A 19,224-nucleotide genomic window follows, 5' to 3' on the forward strand; every position below is an offset into this window, starting at 1 on the left:
TTCTGCTTTTCTTCTTCTCAGAATTGTTCCTCTCCATAGTCTGAAGAGGCATGCAGATCAGCATTTCTCCCTGCCCTTCCCCCCAGAAGCAGCAGAAGCCTCTTGTGGAAAAAGAAAATCCACTTATTTATAGGAAAACAAAATCCAAATACGGGGCCAAAATGAGTTAAAAACTTGGTATTGTGCAGATCCATGTCTGTGTTGACTACTAGTGAAGGTCAGACATAACACAACAGAGTGAAGGTGATAGGTTAGTAATATTGCCTATAATGTAGCTTCTCTGCTTCAGATTAATACTATTTCTTACAATGAAGTCCAAATATCTTATTTTCCGTACTAAAAATTTCCTAATACAAGTTGAACAATACAGTTGAAATGGATTTCAAGCTTGCTAAACTGAATAGCCTTGATAAATGTGCTAAGCATATTTAAAAAATCAGTTATTTCACTTGAAAGATTTCGATATTGTTCCATCAGCAGTTTGCAGTGGGAAAACAGAAAAATCTTTATCTGGAATATTTTAATCAGCTGCACTGCAGCACTTGTGCCAAAGCCTACACAGTGATCCCTTGTGAAATCTGGCTTGTCTTCTTAGTGATCAGAACTTGTTATAACTGTTTTCCAGTTTTGCTGTTGGCTACCACTTGAACTCCAGTACTATTAAGAATGCTTGGCTATTTCTGTCACCTTTGAGTCTAGAATCATAGAATCACTATGGCTGAAAAAGCTCTTCAAGATCATTGAGTCCAACCACAACTCAACTACCATGAACACTAAACCACAGCCTGAAGCACATCTACAGCCTCTTGAACACCTCCAGGGATAGCAACTTCACCATCGCCCTGGGAAGCCTGCTCCAATACCTCACCACTCTCTCAGTGAAGAAGGTTTTCCCAATGGCCAATCTAAACCTTCTCTGGCACATCTTAAACCCATTTCTTATTGTCATGGAAGGCCAAAATAGGCCTAACACATGTCCTGGCTTGCCCAGGCATGATCCTATGGTCCCCTTCCCTCTGCTTGGATTGGGGGAAGCAGAGCACGGGGAGCAGACGAAAAGCTTGGAAACACTTGCTTTGAGTGTCCAAGACTGACCTTGTTCTTCCCAAATAAAGCAAAGCAAGCTCCTGACTTCACCTAATGTGGTCAGGTTTGGCCATTACATTCAGGCAAATAATAAATAGGCTTTTTGCCTGCTCTGCCCTGCCACATTATGCTCTGCTTTGCCTGCAGTGACTTTCAAGACACCAACAGACCTCCCTCCAAGTGTTTGGGTACTGCCTGATACTATTTTGTGAGTAAATATTCAAACTGTGAGTTTTGAACATTGTAAACAAGTTTTCTGGTGAGATTTAATGTTAAAAACCAATTTTCATAGTTATTAAGAGTCTTTGCCTGCATATAAAAATTAATGTTGATTATTAATTTTGCATAATTTGTAACACCTATCATCTTGTTGTTGGTTACTTGAGAGAAGAGACCAACACCAGCCTCAATCTAACCTCCTTTTAGCTAGTTGTAGAGAGCAGTAAGATCTCCCTTTAGCCTTCTCTTTTGCAGACTAAACAACCCCAGCTCCCTTAGCTGCTCCTTTTACGACACACTCCAAACCCCTTGCCAGCCTCAGTTCTCTTCTCTGGGCACACTCCAGCACCTCAATGTCTTTACCATATGATGGTGCCCAGAATTGAACCTAGCTGTGGCCTCACCAGGGCTGAGTACATTAGTTGTCAGGAATTATGACAGTGATTTCTTTGCTTGCTTCCTAATGCGTAGCCTGGAGTACATGAAGATAGGGTGACAGCAGGGGTCAGGTTCCCTGAAAATTTTCCTGCCTTTCTACATCAATTCACAGCTAAGATGCTTGAAAACCAGAAATGGATCTTTTATATTTAGTAGTCCTTAAAACTCCATTTTCTTACATGAATGCAACCTTTGGCTTTCTTTGACTTGTAAACTTTTTGCATCTGCAGTTGTTTGTGACAAGTTAATTAGATATTGTGTGAAGAATCCCTTCCTTTCATTGTAGTGTGCTGGTAGTTCCCCTCAAAGCTCCCTGGTGCCCCTTTTGTAAGTGCCATATAGCCTATTAAGTTGAGAGTGAGCAATACACTAGTAAAGGGAATTAAGAATTTTCCCTAGTTAGCTACAAAATCAAGACTAACTCTGGCTGTCAAAGTGACTCCCAGCCTATTAGTTTGGATCTGTAAAAACAAATTAACAAAATGTTCTGCTTCAGACTTACTTAAATGGATTTGAAATTCACCTGGATAACAATTAAATGATAGCTATTAAAAAGTCTTATCAGCAAAGACATAGGATAAATAGGCAGAGAGACTAACAAGAAGGGTCCAAACGAAATCAGAGCCACAAAGATGATCCAAGGGCTGGAACACCTCTGCTATGAGGGTTGGCTGAGGGAGCTGGGGTTGTTCAGTATGGAGAAGAGAAGAATCCAGGGGCACCTTAGAGCTGCCCTCCAACACCTGAAGGGATCCTACAGGATCTACAGGCTGTAGAGGGACTTTCATAAGGGTGTCTAGTAGCAGGACAAGGGAGAATGGTTTGAAGCTGAGGCAGAGCAGGATTAGGCTGGAGCTGAGAAAGAAGTTCTTCAGTATGAGGGTGGTAAGGCTCTGGAATAGGTTATCCAGGGACGTTGTGGCTGCCTCCTCCCTAGGAGTGTTATTGCCAGGTTGGATGAGAACTTAAACAGATGAGTCTAGTTGAGAGGTATCCCTGCCCATGGTGAGGAGACTGAAGTAGATGATCTCTAAGGTCCCTTCCAACCTAAGCCATTCTATGAAGACCATGATGCCACTGTTTATTGACGTTGCAGACCAGCATAACAGAATGTGCCACTCATTGCTCAACAACTACAAAAACATCTTCTTGCTTTGGAAAACTTAATGGAAATGAAAAATTCATATGTAGCACCATGAATGTATGCAGAAGGGAAAAGATCAAGGAATCAATTTCTTTAAAGGGGTAAGAAAATGCAATAAACTCACTTATTTTAGTAATTCCATCTTTTTAACCTTTTACTTTGTTTTGCACTGTTATGTATGTCCTTCTTCTCCCATTGCTTCTGTGCTATATATAGTTTGGTTTTTTTTTTCACTCTTTCCTTTTCATTTTCCCTTCTTAGTACTCAGAAAGGACACTTTTTTTCCCTTACCCTTTCAGCATTCATCTTTGACTCATGCTTAAATTTCTTCAGTACCTTTTGTTCTTTTTACCTCATTTTCCCCCTCCTAGTAGCTGTTATCAGTTTTACCTCTCTGTCTAATAATTAACATATATATAGTGCTTTATAATAGAGAAAATATCCATCTTCTTGCCTGGGAGTAGAAAAATTCAATCAATCCAAAGAAATAACAGGGATCAGAACTGCAGGCACTGGAGATTTGTGCTGCCAGTTCAGTGATTATTTTGTAGCCAGAGCTATTACCAGCTTTTGAGAACAGGACTTATCTAATATGCAGCTAGCTGTCGGTAAGGGTTGAGAGGAGGCTTATAGTGAGTCCTGTCAATGGCAACTGAGTGGAGGCTTGTTGTGAGTCTTGTTATTTGGCATGGATTGGAGCACCTCTGTTACAAAGACAGGCTGGGGGAGCTGGGATTGTTCACCCTGGAGAAGGCTCTGAGGACACCTAGTAATGACCTTCCAGAATCTGAAGGGGGCCTACAAGAAGGATGGAGAGAGACTCTTTACAAAGGCCTGCAATGATAGGACAAGGGGCAATGGCTTCAAACTAGGGAAGAGTAGATTTAGTTTGGAGGTCTGGAACCAGTTCTGCACCATAAGGGCAGTGAAACACTGGAATGGGTTGCCCAGGGAGGTGGTTGGGACCCTATCCCTGGAGGTATGCAAGGTGAGGCTTGACAGGGCTCTGGGCAACCTGATCTAGTTGAGGAAGCCCTTGCTTGCTGCAGCACAGGCTAGACTAGATGACCTTTGGAAGTCCCTTCCAACCCAGACTATGATTCTATGATTCTATAACTGAGCAAGATTCATTGTTGTAGATTTTTTTTGCATTTTGAAGAAAGCAGCTATGTAACAACCTGATATTAGATGACTGCAAAAACTCAAGACCTATGAAAAGTCTCTGAATTTAGGAAACATTTTGTGATGGTTGGCCTATTATACTTTCTGTTGGTTTTCATTAACAAAGGCTCAGCATAGGTAAAGAACACTCACTGAGTGCTTATAACAAGAAAACAGAAAACTACCACAGAATGGATAGGGTTGGAAGCAACCTCTGGTGATCATTGAGTCTCAATGCCCTGCCAAGGCAGGCTCACTTAGAGTATGTAGAGAATCTGTGGTCTTCTGTTTCCCAAAGGAAAACTTTACAGCTGTAATGCCTTAATAACTTTGGTACTTCCCCTAATAACACTCAGTGATGTAAAGGGGAAATTATTCAGGCAAAACCAATCTATTTTATTGAAGTTAAAGATGAAATGTGTTTGCACAGTAAACTAGATATATACCTCAATAACCTCCTATATCTCTGGCCCAGGGGGATGCTAGAAAACTTTATTAATGCAGTTTGGTGTTTTCTGAAGAAACCTTGGGGTTCAGAATTTTATCCTCATCTTTTTTTTTTTTTTTGTGTTTAACAAAGGAAAAAAAGAGTTTTCAAGAGCTGCTTTAGGACAACACAGGTAACACCTTTGATGTGGAATACCTTTGATGAGGAGCATGAAACTAGAGGTGGAGGTTTATACTGTAAGGCCCTACATTTGATTAAATGAGTCTCACACCAAATGTCTACGCCATGGGGGAGCACTGGAGCTTCCTTTGTATTTGTCATCATATCATCCTTTGTGTCATTTTATTGTTAGTTGTTATCAGTGAACACTTCACTGTCAAAACTGATTAACTTGGATAATTTCCTATCAGCAGCAAAAATTATCACTTTGCTCTTCCCAAATATTTTGTGAATACGTTGGACTGCACAAAAGACCTGGTTTCTTTGAACTTCCAAGGCATTTAAATCTTCAGAGTACAAGAACTGAAACACAACTTCCACATCTGAAATTGTTAAGGCAGCTTGTGGTCTGAGAGATCTGGTCAAAAGGACAGATGTTTAGGTTTTGAGGAATCTGTAACTACCCATTGCACAAGAGTAACCATATTTTAAAAGAACAAGCCTTTCCCAGCAGTCAAAGCTTAAATGAATAATAAATGTCACATTCATCTTCATAAACTAGTTCCTCAGGTGTAACATTAAGAAGCAGTCCTTGAAGTATACCTTTGGGGCAGTCTAACTGAGTTTCTGTTCATACACAGGTAGCTGTTAATAATGCATATTCTGCTGTGCATTATTCAACACTTCATAAATGGCATTACAGCTTTTAGCCCGTTTTACATCTGTAAAGGACAGTAAGAAACCATTGCTTTCATTGAGAAGCATCTCATGTAGAGTGTATCCCTTTTGATTTAGGTCAGATGTACTAACATTTAAATGTTAACAAACATAGCTGCCATTAACAGTTGTGATTAAAGTATTATTGAACAGGATACCAAACAGTTCTGATTCATCTAGGCGCACAAGCATGAAGGTGGCTTATCTGCATTTGGACTGGTGTCTTTGCTATTTTGCCATTAAATTAATAACAGTGAAACAGCAAAACTGTCTTTATGTGCTCCACAAAACACACAAGACCCAAACTCCAAACATAGAGGAACTCTGTAACACCCATATGAACCACGTGTGTGGCCTCAACCTAAGTATATGGTTATCTGTTGAATTGCAGCTAAAATGGCAGAAGTGAAGGGATAAGCTGGCATTGAATTTGCTTTTCAGTGGACTGAGTGCTAATCAGATGAGGTAAAGGTGAAAGAACAGCATCAGTGGCTTTGAGGAAAATGTCACCTATGCTGCAGCACATCATCTCATTCTGCATATAATCACAGAATCATAGAATCATAGAATGGTCTGGGTTGGAAGGGACCTCCGAAGGTAATCTAGTCCAACCCCCTCCGCAATCAGGGGCATCCTCAACTAGATCTGGTTGTTTAGAGCCCTGTTGAGCCTGAATATCTCTTTGAATGTCTCCAGAGATGGGGCCTCAACTAACTCCTTGAGTGTTGTGGAAGGCCAAAAAAGGTCAAATTAGGCCTAAACATGTGCTGGCTTGTCCAGACAGGTTTATCTGCTCTCCCTCCTTCAGCTGATGGGTGAAGCAACCACAGGTAAGGAAGACAAAGGGACCTGGTGCCACCATGTCTGTCCAAACTTGTTTACAGGGTACCTGCACATGCTTATACACTTGTTTGTGTTCTGCCCTAGAAGTCAGCCCTGACTTCACCTAATATTGTTAAGCTTTGCAAAGTGCCATTCCGATTGCCTAATCTGTGTCCAAAGGTCTATTAGACTCAGGCTACATTGATGAAAGAGATGAACAGGTAGACACAATGTGCCTGCTGCTTGCTGCTGCCATCATTGTTTCTGCCTGAATGTGCTCTCTGCTTCTGGCAGTGATTCTGCTACTGCTTCATTGCATCCTGCCATGCTCTGCAGCATTATATATGCTATGCTAAGCTACAAGCTAGCTCTGCCACAAAGTGACAAACCCTTATACTATGGGTTTGTCTGCCTAGAAACTGCTTTGAGTTTACCAGAAGTAGGCACCAATTGCCTGCACACAGTGTGACATCATGCCAAGACTGCACATCTGCAAGACATCCTGCCTGCCCCTCTGCAAGCTTCTCTGCAGAGTCTAGAGCCAAGAGGGACCAGGACCAGGCAGAGATTGTCTGCTTTCTCCCAGCACCTCCGCTAAGAGCCTGGGAAGATCAGAAGGCTCAATGACTAAGAAGACACCAGCAGATTCCCCTGCAAGTGTTCAGGTACTATCTAGGGAAGTGTAGTTGGCCCTGCAAGTTGGGAAATAATTTTTGTGAGTAAATACTCAAAGCCTCTTTAGTAAATCTTCAGCAAAACTCCATAATTGAGTTTAATTGAATCCTAGTCTTCCATCTTAAACAGAAAGGAGCTTCCCCATTCAGTGGGGAAGTGGTATAATTGACTGCAAGAACTTAGATTCCAGTTCAATGGAGTTTAATGTTGTACTATTGTTAGTTATTTGTTCTAGATTCAGTTATTCCTTTGTATAATGTTTTCATGACCATTGCAAAGAACCTGATAACTATCATTAAAAAATACTGTGCAGGCAGTGAGAGTTTTGAATATCAAAATAAATAAACAATATTATTTTTGAAAAAAATCCCACCTTGCATTAATTAATTAATGTCCTCCATTACAAATGTTCAGATTGATTTTCTGGTTTGCAGGCAGGATTCAGTTACAATTGTATGATGCAGCCTTAAGAGACCCAGAGAACTGTGGATTCAACTGCTATGTTAGAAGAAAATAGCTTTATATTATTTTTTATACAGTAAGAGACTTCTCTCATTAAGATGCAAAAGCAGAAGTTTGATCTGTCATCTAACTCTAAATTTTTAATTACATAGTCAAAATCAGTGTATTTAGCTTGAAGGCAAGAAGGTTAAGGTGACTTAATTAGTCTATAATTACTTTGAGAGTAGAAGATGCCTTGTACTACAAAGCTTATTTTTGCAGTAGTTGAAAGCATTTTCAATTTAATGTCTGAAAGTTAAATTCCTTAAAGTTGCATTAGAAAGAAAATTAAAGTCATTAACAGAACACAATTGACAAGGATGCTGTAAAATGTGTATCATTTGAACTGAATCAACAGTCTGTCTCTTCCTAAAATAGAAACTTAAAAAGAACTGTTGCATAAACTGGAGAAGTCACTGGGTAAAATCTCATGCTCTGTATCTTTCAGATCAGATTAAGTAATTGAAAATACTCTTTATGTCTTAAAAAGTTATCAAATATTCTTATTTTTAAATAAAAAAAACCAACAAAAATCATAGGAGACAACAATGAGATAAAGTTACAAGAAGAAGTGTTAAGTAGTACACTATAAACAGGTAGGTGATTTATAACTTGATGATAGTTATTATTCTGTAATCTAAGATAAGGCAGAGGTGTGAATATGAGAATTATAATGGAGAATGCATTCACGTTGATGGGAAGAATGAAGACTATTAAATCACCTCTCCAGAGAGGGCATTCTGCCACTTTGCTCTACTCTGGTGAGACCTGACCTGGATTAAGGTGTCCATATCTGGAGCCCTCAACACAGGGAGGACATGTATCTTACGGAGTGGGTCCAGAGGAGGGCCACAAAAATGATCAGAGGAGCACCACTGCTATGAGGACAGGCTGAGGGAGCTGGGGTTGTTCAACTTGGAGAAGGGGAGGCTCCAGGGAGACCTAATAGCAGCCTTCCAGCAGCAACCTGAAGGGACTACAAGAAGGCTGGAGAGAGACTGTTTCCAAAGGCCTGCAGTGATAGGACAAGGGACATTGGCTTCAAACTAGAGAAGAGCAGATTTAGATTGGATGTTAGGAACAGATTCTTTACTATGAGGGTTGTAGAACACAAGAATAGGTTGCCTAGGGAGCTGATTGAGGCCCCATCCCTGGAGATATTCCAAGTAAGGCTTGCTCCATGGGTCTCTGGGCAACCTGATCTAGTTGAGGATGCCTCTACTGACTGCAGGAAGGGTTGAACTAGATGACCCTTGGAGGTCCCTTCCAACCCAGACCATTCTATGATTCTATAAAGAAAGTGGAAAGAAACACAGGACCCTAGCTGGGGAGATACTTGGTTGCATCTGGCAGAAAATTATCAGCTTAGATTTGCAAGAACTATTAGGGCAGTAACAAAAGAAAGGATGCTGCAGTCAGGGCTTGTCTTCATTGACGAGTCAATGGCTGTGTAATGTAAGACATATGGCTGTGTTCAAAATATAGGCAAGGTCAATTGCAAGAAGGAATTCTGTTGCTGACTTCACTTAATCACTACCATCGATGCATCCAACAGCTTGTCTTGCTCTAGCGATTTACAACACGATAATGTGGAGAGATTTTTGCTAACAGGACATGAAATGATAAACATGAGCAACCCATGCTGAGAAGTGTCTTTGAGTCCATCTTGGGACCTAAGATACCAGGTGCTGGGTAGCACCCCCCACATGCAGCTGCAGGGGGTGGAGTGCCAGCTGCATGTGGGCAGAGTTAGCCAGCCCAAGGGGGCTTGGTTAGCCAGCCTAGGGGCTGACCCCCCAGAATGTTATTGTATATCACTCTATCCATGCCATGCTTGAAACCCTGGACCAACCAGAGCTATCTACCTGTACCAATCCTAAACTCAGTTAGTTGTGCACGCCTCTGGCACGAAATCATATAACTCTCTGCAACACGGAAATAAAGCGGAGAATGACCATCTAACCACACTGGTGAGAAAAGAGTCATTTTACCCAGGTGCTCCACCGGCAGGATCATTTTGCATTATGATGCTTATCAAGCCTGACCTAAAAAGTGAATAACCACCTCCCTTGGGAGCCTATTCCAGTGTCTGTGAACTTCTTTTAATAACCAAGCTAAATGTTGCATCAGGGAATGCTTGCAACTTGATGCAACTTGAGGCCCTTTTCTCTCTTTCTGTCACTTGTTACCAGGGGAAAGAGATCAACACACCTCCTTTCAGGCAGTTGTAGAGAGCCAGAAGGTCTACCATCAGCCTAAAAGTCCCCAATTCCCTCAGCCACTCCTCATAAGACCTGTTGTCCATACCCTCCACCTGCTTAATTTTCTTTCTCTGGAGAAGAGGAGGCTCAGGAGTGATCTCATTTCTGTCTCCAACTACCCAAAGGGAGGCTGTAGCCAGGTGGAGGTTGGTCTCTTCTTCCAGGCAACCAGCAACAGAACAAGAGGACACAGTTTCAAGTTGTGCCGGGAGATGTGTGGGCTGGATGTCAGGAGGAAGTTCTTCCCAGAGAGAGTGATTTGCCATTGCAATGGGCTGCCCAGGGAGGTGGTGGAGGCACCATCCCTGGAGGTGTTCAGAAAAAGACTGGATGAGACACTTAGTGCTATGGTCCAGTTGACTGGACAGGGCTGGGTGATAAGTTGGACTGGATGATCTGGGAGGTCTCTTCCAACCTGGTTGATTCAATGATTCTATGACTTCAATATCTTTCTTGTAGTGAGACCCCCAAACTGACCACAGTAGTCAAGGTGTAGCTTTACTAGTGCTGATAAAGAGTGGCAATCACTTCCCTGATCCTGCTTGTCACTCTGTTCCTGATCCAGCCCAGGATGCTGTTTACCTTGGCTACCTGAGCACTGTGCTGCTTCCTATACCATTCTCTACTCTTTGGGATGGGGGGTGACCTCTCCAATTCACAGGGGTGGGTCATGCACAAGGCTGCCATTCCATGCTGCTGTTGCAGTAGTTTTAAATGAGAGGGAAAATCCTCCTCGGCAGAACTTATCTCTTTCCATCGTTAAAACCATATGCTAGGAACAACTCTGACCAGCAACCAGCAGCTCTCCCTGACAGCTACCAAAGGCCATCAAAACCCATTGCCCTGTATATTCAGACTAGGTATGCCACACACTGTTTGAGACAGTAGAAGGTCAGGAGAGGTCATCAAAGGCAGGTTTTCACAAATGCTTAGAATGGATTTACAGAGAAGCTAAGCACACTCTGGTCCAAATTTACTTATCTTGGACCACTCTCTCGTTTAGAATTAACCTTCCTGGATTTTAAATCTTTACTTTCATAGAATCATAGAATCAGAGAATCAACCAGGTTGGAAGAGACCTCCAAGATCATCGAGTCCAACCTATCACCCAGCCCTAGCCAGTCAACCAGACCATGGCACTGAGTGCCTCATCCAGTCTTTTCTTGAAGACCCCCAGGGATGGTGACTCCACCACCTCCCTGGGCAGCTCATTCCAATGGGAAATCACTCTCTCTGTGAAGAACTTCTTCCTAACATCCAGCCTATACCTACCCTGGCACAACTTGAGACTGTGTCCCCTTGTTCTATTGCTGGTTACCTGGGAGAAGAGGCCAACCCCCACCTGGCTACAATGCCCCTTCAGGTAGTTGTAGACAGTAATAAGATCACCCCTGAGCCTCCTCTTCTCCAGGCTAAACAGGCCCAGCTCCCTCAACCTCTCCTCATAGGATTTGTGTTCCAGGCCCCTCACCAGCTTCGTTGCCCTTCTCTGGACATGTTCCAGCACCTCAACATCTTTCTTGAATTGAGGGGCCCAGAACTGGACACAGTACTCAAGGTGTGGCCTGACCAGTGCTGAGTACAGGGGAAGAATAACCTCCCTTGTCCTACTGGCCACACTGTTCCTGATGCAGGCCAGGATGCCATTGGCTCTCTTGGCCACCTGGGCACACTGCTGGCTCATCTTCAGCTTACTATCTATCAGTACCCCCAGGCCCCTTTCCTCCTGGCTGCTCTCCAGCCACTCAGTCCCCAGCCTGTAGCACTGCTTGGGGTTATTGTGGCCGAAGTGCAGAACCCTGCACTTGGCCTTGTTAAATCTCATCCCATTGGCCTCTGCCCACCCATCCAGCCTGTCCAGGTCCCTCTGCAGGGCTCTCCTACCTTCCAACAGATCAACACCTTCACTTGGTCCTTTACAGTATCTCCCACACCTGATCTCCCAGCCAATGAAGCTTTTAAATAGATGACTAGCAAAATGCATTTGAAGTTCCAGTGACTGGAAGGAAATGTCAGTTTGACTTAGCTGTATAAGTAACATGAAGTAAGTGCGGGTAGCCAGCAGTGGAAGTGTTTAATAGATTATTTGACCTGTATTTAAAGGTAGACTCTTAGACTTTTGTTGGATTGAATATGATGATTGCAATAGTCCTTAAGGAAAATTAAGGGCAGATGGTTCTATGTGAAATAGCTTGATTTTCTGTAGTAAGCAGTTTCAATTCAGTAGCCTAGGAAGAAAATGAAAATCATACAATTCAAAGAACCTGTGCAACGTAAAAGAAATTTGCTAATGTTCCTTTTTTGTTTCTTTTTCTTTCTTTTTCTTAGAAGAGTAACTGTAAAAGTGATATTTTGAAAATTGATCATCCCTTCTTTCTTATGAAGAGATTCTCAGAAATCCCTTTTCCTGTTGGCTCCCCCCCTCCCCCCCGCTTATAGGCTTTTCAACAAATGCCTTGTACTTAGCTCCCATTCAGTGCTGGTGGTTACCCCACTTGTGTGGTCTTGTCTTTGATCTAAATTCTCATCAAGACGTCCTCAAGTGAATATCACTTCTGTTTGACTGTAAAACAGACTTCCTTGCAAAAAAACATTAACAGCTCAAATGACCAAATGAAGAAGAACTCTCTTAGGAACAGGATCTGTATTGCAAGCTTCATATGGGTTCCTAGAAAACAGGGGATGTGAGGCTGTCTATGCTATTCTCTGATAGGTTTAGATCTAATAAATGACATTTAAAATATGGCCATTTATAAATGGCAGTTACTTCTCAGGTCAGCAGCAAAAGTACGTGATACGGACTTCATATTCCCCTTGGAGTACAAATGTGAACTTGTAATTCTGTGCTGAGGTTATAACTTGACCTTCCCTGCCCCCAGATAATTCCCTAAAGTTACTTTTTCTTATTAAAAGACTGCCTCAGGAGAATTGTTTGCTTGTTCACTTAGTAACTTTGAGGAAAAATGAGTGGAGAACAATCTAAAATCAAATGTGGTCATTTTGTGTAGTTGGCACTTTTTAAATACATGTAAAGTGGATTTTGGATCAGATTTCATAGAATCATAGATCATCTAACTCCAACCCCCCTGCCATAGGCAGGGACAGCTCATACTAGATCAGGTTGATCAGAGCCACATGCAGCCTGGCCTTAGAGACCTCTGGGGATGGAGCTTCCACCACCTCCCTGGGCAACCTGTTCCAGTGCCTCACCACCCCCATAGTGAAGAACTTCTTCCTAACATCCAATCTGAATCTACCCACTTGTAGTTTTGCTCCATTCCCCCCAGTCCTATCACTACCTGACATCCTAAAAAGTCCCTCCCCAGCTTTCCTGTAGGCCCCCTTCAGATACTGGAATACCACAATAAGTTCTCCTCGGAGCCTTCTCTTCTCCAGACTGAGCAACCCCAACTCTATCAATCTGTCTCCACAGCAGAGGAGCTACAGCCCTCAGATCATCTTTGTGGCCCTTCTCTGGACACAATCCAGCACATCCTTATGTTTCTTGTAATAGGGCTCCAGACCTGGATGCAGTACTCCAGCTGATGTCTCAGCAGAGTGGAGTAGAGGGGGGAGAATCACTTCCCTCAACCTCAATACTTTTCTAGTGTCAAAAAAGGACAAAGCAGGCACTGCTGGTGCTATTTTTAGACATGGAGGAGGCCTTGTAGACAGTGCTGTAGTGCCAAGGCTGCCACAAACTGAAGAATTACAATCAAGCTCATGAAATTTTAACACAAAAGTGGCTGCATTATTCAGAACATTAATGTGCTTTCAGAATAAAAAATGTTAATTACTGGTTATCTATCGTCAGAGACTTCATTTGCTGTCAAACTCCAGTAGTGCTATTTACACAGAAATTAATGCAACTAATTTCAAATATTTTAACAAATCTGCAGTATTTTTTGGTGTGTGCTTCAGCTGCATTTGGTTCAAGAAACTGGACTGATACTAAACAGAATATATCTAATTTCTCCCTAATTGTGGCAAATCATATTTCTTTCAGTTTTATAGAGTGATTTACATTGCAGCATTTCCCCCATGACAATAAACTCCTCCACAACTCTTATCATGCTAGGCTGAGGAAAGTCTTGAGCTGCTCAATACATGAGGCTGTATCACTAAAAAGGAAATAAAAAAGGGGAAAAAAAGGATAAATGCTCCTACTTGCAAATTTTGGCCACTTAAAAGATGAAGAAAAAATGTCCTTCCTTCGCCCCTTTGTTTTGTGTGTATTACAGCAACATGCAAAGCACTGCAAGAGATTTAAACGTTTGGAGGATATGGAGTTAGTCCATATGTCTGGCACCAGGTGCAAGGTGAAAGGGGGGAAAAAGAGATCACAGAATCACAGAAACGTTCAGGTTGGAAAAGACCTTCAGGATCATGAATTCCAACCAATATCCCTACCCTATGAGGTTCACCTTAGAAACGGTTCCAGCAAAACAGAGTAAATTGATGTTTATTAAACAAGCTTTTCTGCAAAAGAAACATTAGAGCAGAAAGATTCTATCATAGGATATGACTGCAACATAATTTCACTTCACTTATGACTTTGCATTTTTAACTCTCGTTGTTGTATTGCTTTTTTTGTGAGTCTTAAAGCATCCCTTGGATTAATTCACCATCTTTGCAACTTTATTAATAAATGTAGAAAAATGAAGGTCAGGTGAACAATATCGAATCCTAAGAGCAACACTAAAAAAATTAAAAGCCTGTTTAAAAGCTCCTTGAAAACTGACCTGATATTTCTGTACATTCAGAGCTGGCAATACTGCTGATGTTCATATGTGGGTGAGCAGTTGGGTCAGAGCTATTTCATGGATGGGCTGCTATGACAGCTTTATGCTACCTGGAGAGTTTCTTTCTGCCAACTGCTCATTGACAGCACTACCTGACAGGAACAAAGGACTAAAATCTCATTCCTCATTTTTCAGACAGTTTAACCAAAAAAATGACACAAAGTTTCACTGAATGGAAACCTCATCTGTGGCACACTCCCTAATAATTCCTAATAATTTTGGGGTTTATTCTATTTTAAGAAGCAGAATACAATTGACACATGTGGCATTTGCAGTGTAGTGATTGGTGGATTTTGATTTTGGGTTTGGGTTTTTTTTTTTGGTCTTTATGTTGCATGAAGAAAGTAATAGTGAACTCAATTCGTTTGGAACTTGAGCCTTCTGTGAGCTCTGAAGAAGAACTGACTGCCCTGATGCTGATTCCAATAACCAGACTTAAGTCTTCAAGCAAATTATTAATGAATTAACTAAAGTGACGCTCTTGACTTGGAGTAGATGATCTCTGAGATCCCTACCAATCTAAGCCATTCTGTGATTCTATGATGGCAGTTCTTTCTGTTAAATTGTACAGGCTGCCCAGGAGTGTTGTGGAATCTCCCTCTCTGGAGATATTCAAGACCATCTTGGAGGTGTTCCAGTGTGATCTGGTCTAAGTGATCCTGCTCTGGTAGGGTGGTTGGACTGGGTGATCTTCTGAGGTCTCTTCTAGCCACTAACTTTCTGTGATTCTATATTACTGATTCTATACACAATGGTATTATGAAGATTTTGGCAGCCTCTGTGTAGAAAATCTATTAGCAATATTTATACTGTTTTGTGCTTCACTTTAGTCCTAAATTATATATTTTTTAACTATAAATGATGAAATCTGGTACCTGTTTTAAAAGCGAGCCATTAAGATTTTCAGAATCCTAATATATTTTGCTCTAAAAGACCAGAAGCTCCTTCAAAACATTTTTCCTGAATCCATTGAAGCTTAAGAGATACTGTAATCCTTTAGAGCAAAGAAGGACAGACAAATGAACCTTGACATAGGAGAGGATGAAAAAGGAAAATATTCTGAAGAAGGAAATGAAAAGTGCTTAGATAAGACCGAGGATCAAAAGCTGTAGAAGAGACTCTCTCTGTAACTCTTGTTACATGGTCTTTTGTTGAGCTGATAATGAGATACTCCATAGTCACAGAAGACTGACAGTCTCTTAGAAGATGCTCAAGAACTTTGAAGGTGTATTCTTGGTTTTGTCTACACCTGTGCAGCATATTTGTAAGGAAGAACATTCCAACAGTGCTTTTGTAGTATCATTTTTGCCTTCACACTGAGAACTTTAAAATATCTAATACCTGCACTAGTACACAATTAAGCAAATTAATATAGATTTTTTTTTCATAGTCTCATTTACAGACTTAACGTTGGCTAGATGAGTCTAATCTACCTACTGAAGACCCTGGGCTTTCTTAATATGAATAGCTTGCAGTTATTGTTAAAAAGGAACTTATGACATCATGTGCCAAGAATCTCAGGACACAGCAGAGGCTGGGCTGTGTGAAAGATGGGAAAGCTGAGAGCAGATGGAGTCCATTGGACAGAACTCAAATGCTACAGATGATTGACTGCCTAAAAATGAATCTTTGGCTGGGGCTTTGATGAATTCGCAGACAACTTTTCAATAAACAGCTTATTTTGATCCCTGACATTTTATCTTTCTTATAGGATTGAATGTTGGAGGTTTTGTTTATTACATTTATGATGAGAAACACTACAATTTTACCTTTTGCAAGGTTCTGGAAGCATACACTGAAAATGATTTACATGGAAGAAGCCCCACAGTCTTCTATAAAAATCAAAGACAAGTTTGCATGTGTTTTGACTTCTATTGAAATATATGTTCCAGAATACAAAAACACCATTTATGAAATTGTCATATGCTAATATAGTAGACATGTTGAAGGATTTATGAAAGAAAGGTACTATTTTCCTACATCTTAAGCTGTAATGTTGTCCTCCATCCAAGGAAGAACATTTGTCAGGTAGAAAAAGAATGTTTTATATCCAATATGTGTTTACAGAAGGGAAAAAAAAAAACAGTTTACAAAGGTTTCATTCTGACCACACCTCATGATCTGGCATCTTTGGAGGACTTTCTTTCCTAGGCAGATGACAATGAGATATTAATTGTAAAAGGAGTGGCAAAATTAAGAAGCATAGAATATATTTGGTTGGAAGAGAACTTCAAGGTCATCCAGTCCCACCTTTGGCCCATCAGTGACCCAACACTAAACCATGTGCCTAAGCACCAGGTCTACAGGCTGCTAAAACACCTCCAGAGACGCTTACACCAGCACTGCCCTGGGCAGATCATTCCAGTGTGCGAGAACCCTGTTAGTGAAGAACTATTTTCTAATATCTGGGCTAAACCTCTCTGCTGCAACGAAGGGACGGGGAGACATCTTGATGCAAGCTAAGTTCCAACTTTATTAGGCAACATACAGGACTTATATACTTTGTCAGAAGGTATCAGAAGGCTTAACATTTTTACATATTGATTAGTCATTTTATCACATGCAAAACCGTCTCTTCTTCCAATCTAAATTCTTGTCTGCCACATCTGCTTCCCCATGGAGCAACAGTTAGCATATTCATCAGATAAGAAGGACAGGCATATTCATCAGATGGCAGGACAGTCTCCTTGCTTCTTCTAATCAGATCATTCTGACTCCGATAGTTTGGCCAAGGGCTTGTGTTGCAGCTGGTCCACTGATTGACCACTGTTACATTAATCCCACACCTCTCCTGGAACAAGACCTGTCCTCCAAACCCTTCACCAGCTTTGTTGCCCTTTTCTGATCTGCTCAATGTCTTCCTTGTAGTGAGGGGTCCAAAACTGAACACAATACTTAAGGTGTGACCTCTGTAATGCTGAGTACAAAGGGACTATCTTTTCCTTGGTCCTATTTTCCATAGTACAGACAACAAAATGAAGACAAGTAACTTGCTAATACAACTGCACTGCTTTAAATAAGTAATTCCTTTGTAGTGGACAGGGAAGCTCTACATGCTCAGTCTTTGCCCATTTTCCCACTCACAGCATGGAAAATGTTTCACACATTAAGATACAAGGAAAGAGTGCTTTGCTAGGGAGCTGTGCACTTCAAAGCAAAGGTTTCTGTAGGGCTGTGGCCAGGAGAATGGAATGATAGCCAAGAGTGCTAAGCTGTGCAAGCAGGTGATGCAGGAACAATGCATGAGTGCTACGAATCTCATTAGCGTTTCTGGAGAACCCTTAGATAAGAAAATTGTCACAGTGATGAACCATAGGCTTCTGCATTTTCTTTCTGAAACAAACTGATTCATTCAGTAGCATTTTCAGCATCTTCAGATGACAATGCAGACTGCTAAATTACAGTTGAATCTTCTCAGGCTGAGAGATGTGTTTGTGTGTATAGAACATTTTGATTTGGGTGTTAGATGGTCTTTTAGCTCTACAGAGCACATGGAAATACTTTAGAGCATACATTCAGCTTTTCTTTAAACTTTATCAGAAGCATCAAAAAAGCTTATGCACCCCCTGGCTATGCTGGAGGAGGGGAGACTCAGATTGGATGTTAGGAAGAAGATCTTCACCATGAGGGTGAGACACTGGAACAGGTTGCCCAGGTAGGTGATGGAAGCCCCATCCCTGGAGGTCTCTAAGGCCAGGCTGCATGAGGCTCTGGGCAGCCTGATCTAGTGGAAGATGTGCCTGCCCATGGCAGGGAGGTTGGAGCTAGATGATCTTTGAGGTCCCCTCTGGCCTTGACAATTCTGTGATTCTGTACAAAGGTAAGGGAAAATGAGTAGATGCTTTCCCAGGGTCCAGTACTACTCCTAAGAGACTCCTAGGTATATATTTTATGACCTTCAAATGTGAATAATTTTTACTAAACACCCACTAGTATGCTTTGGGAACTCTCCTTTGTTCTTCCTTATGACAACGGTGGCAATGCCTCTGTACTTGTTAAAACGTGGCTGCAGTAGCAAAAAGCTGAAGAGCTGACAGAATTTATTTTAAACTCATCAGAATAGTGCAGAAGAATGTACCTTGGCGTCTTGACTCTCCATGTCAGTGCTCTGCACTGGGGGTGAGTGGGAGAGAAATGGTGTGGAACTCTTATCAGATCTCAGTATGAAAAGCCTGACAGCAAATGGCATAATGAAATCCCTGGTTTAATAAAAGAATAAAAGTAGGAATACAGATAAAGTAGATTCAAATAAATCTTACATCCTTTCAGATGCTGGTAATACTTCATTTGTGAAGCATCAGAGAGACACCAGATGATTTTTCCAAGGAATGCTGTGCAGATCCCATCCACAGAAAGGTTATTCCTCCCTCCTATACTGCAGGAGGTTTTGTTTTGTGTGACAAACAAAATCATGTATCTTGTCCTGTCAGGCTGGAATATCATCTCTGCCCTAACAGCCACCAGCACGCAGCACAGACCAACAAGGAAGTGATCCAGGAGGCTCCCTTACAGCAACTGCACATGCTGATGGGTTTCTGAAACCTTAAGTGCATGGCCCAACAGCAAAGGCATGGTCTGCTCATTGAATGCAATATGTTCCACGAGGCTCTAGTAACAAACAAATCTACTCAGCTTTTCTGTTTTCTTCTTTTTTACTTTTGCCTATTTCCTTTTCTTATGTTTATATCAGAGTGGAACTATCATGTTGTGCAAATTTAACACTGTAGCAATGGGTGTTCAATAGTTCTTTCTTTCCAGTACCCGCAGAATTAGTTGAGCTAGCACTGAGTG

The sequence above is a fragment of the Pogoniulus pusillus genome, chromosome 1, assembly GCF_015220805.1.
Source record: "Pogoniulus pusillus isolate bPogPus1 chromosome 1, bPogPus1.pri, whole genome shotgun sequence".
Taxonomy (NCBI): Eukaryota; Metazoa; Chordata; class Aves; order Piciformes; family Lybiidae; genus Pogoniulus; species Pogoniulus pusillus.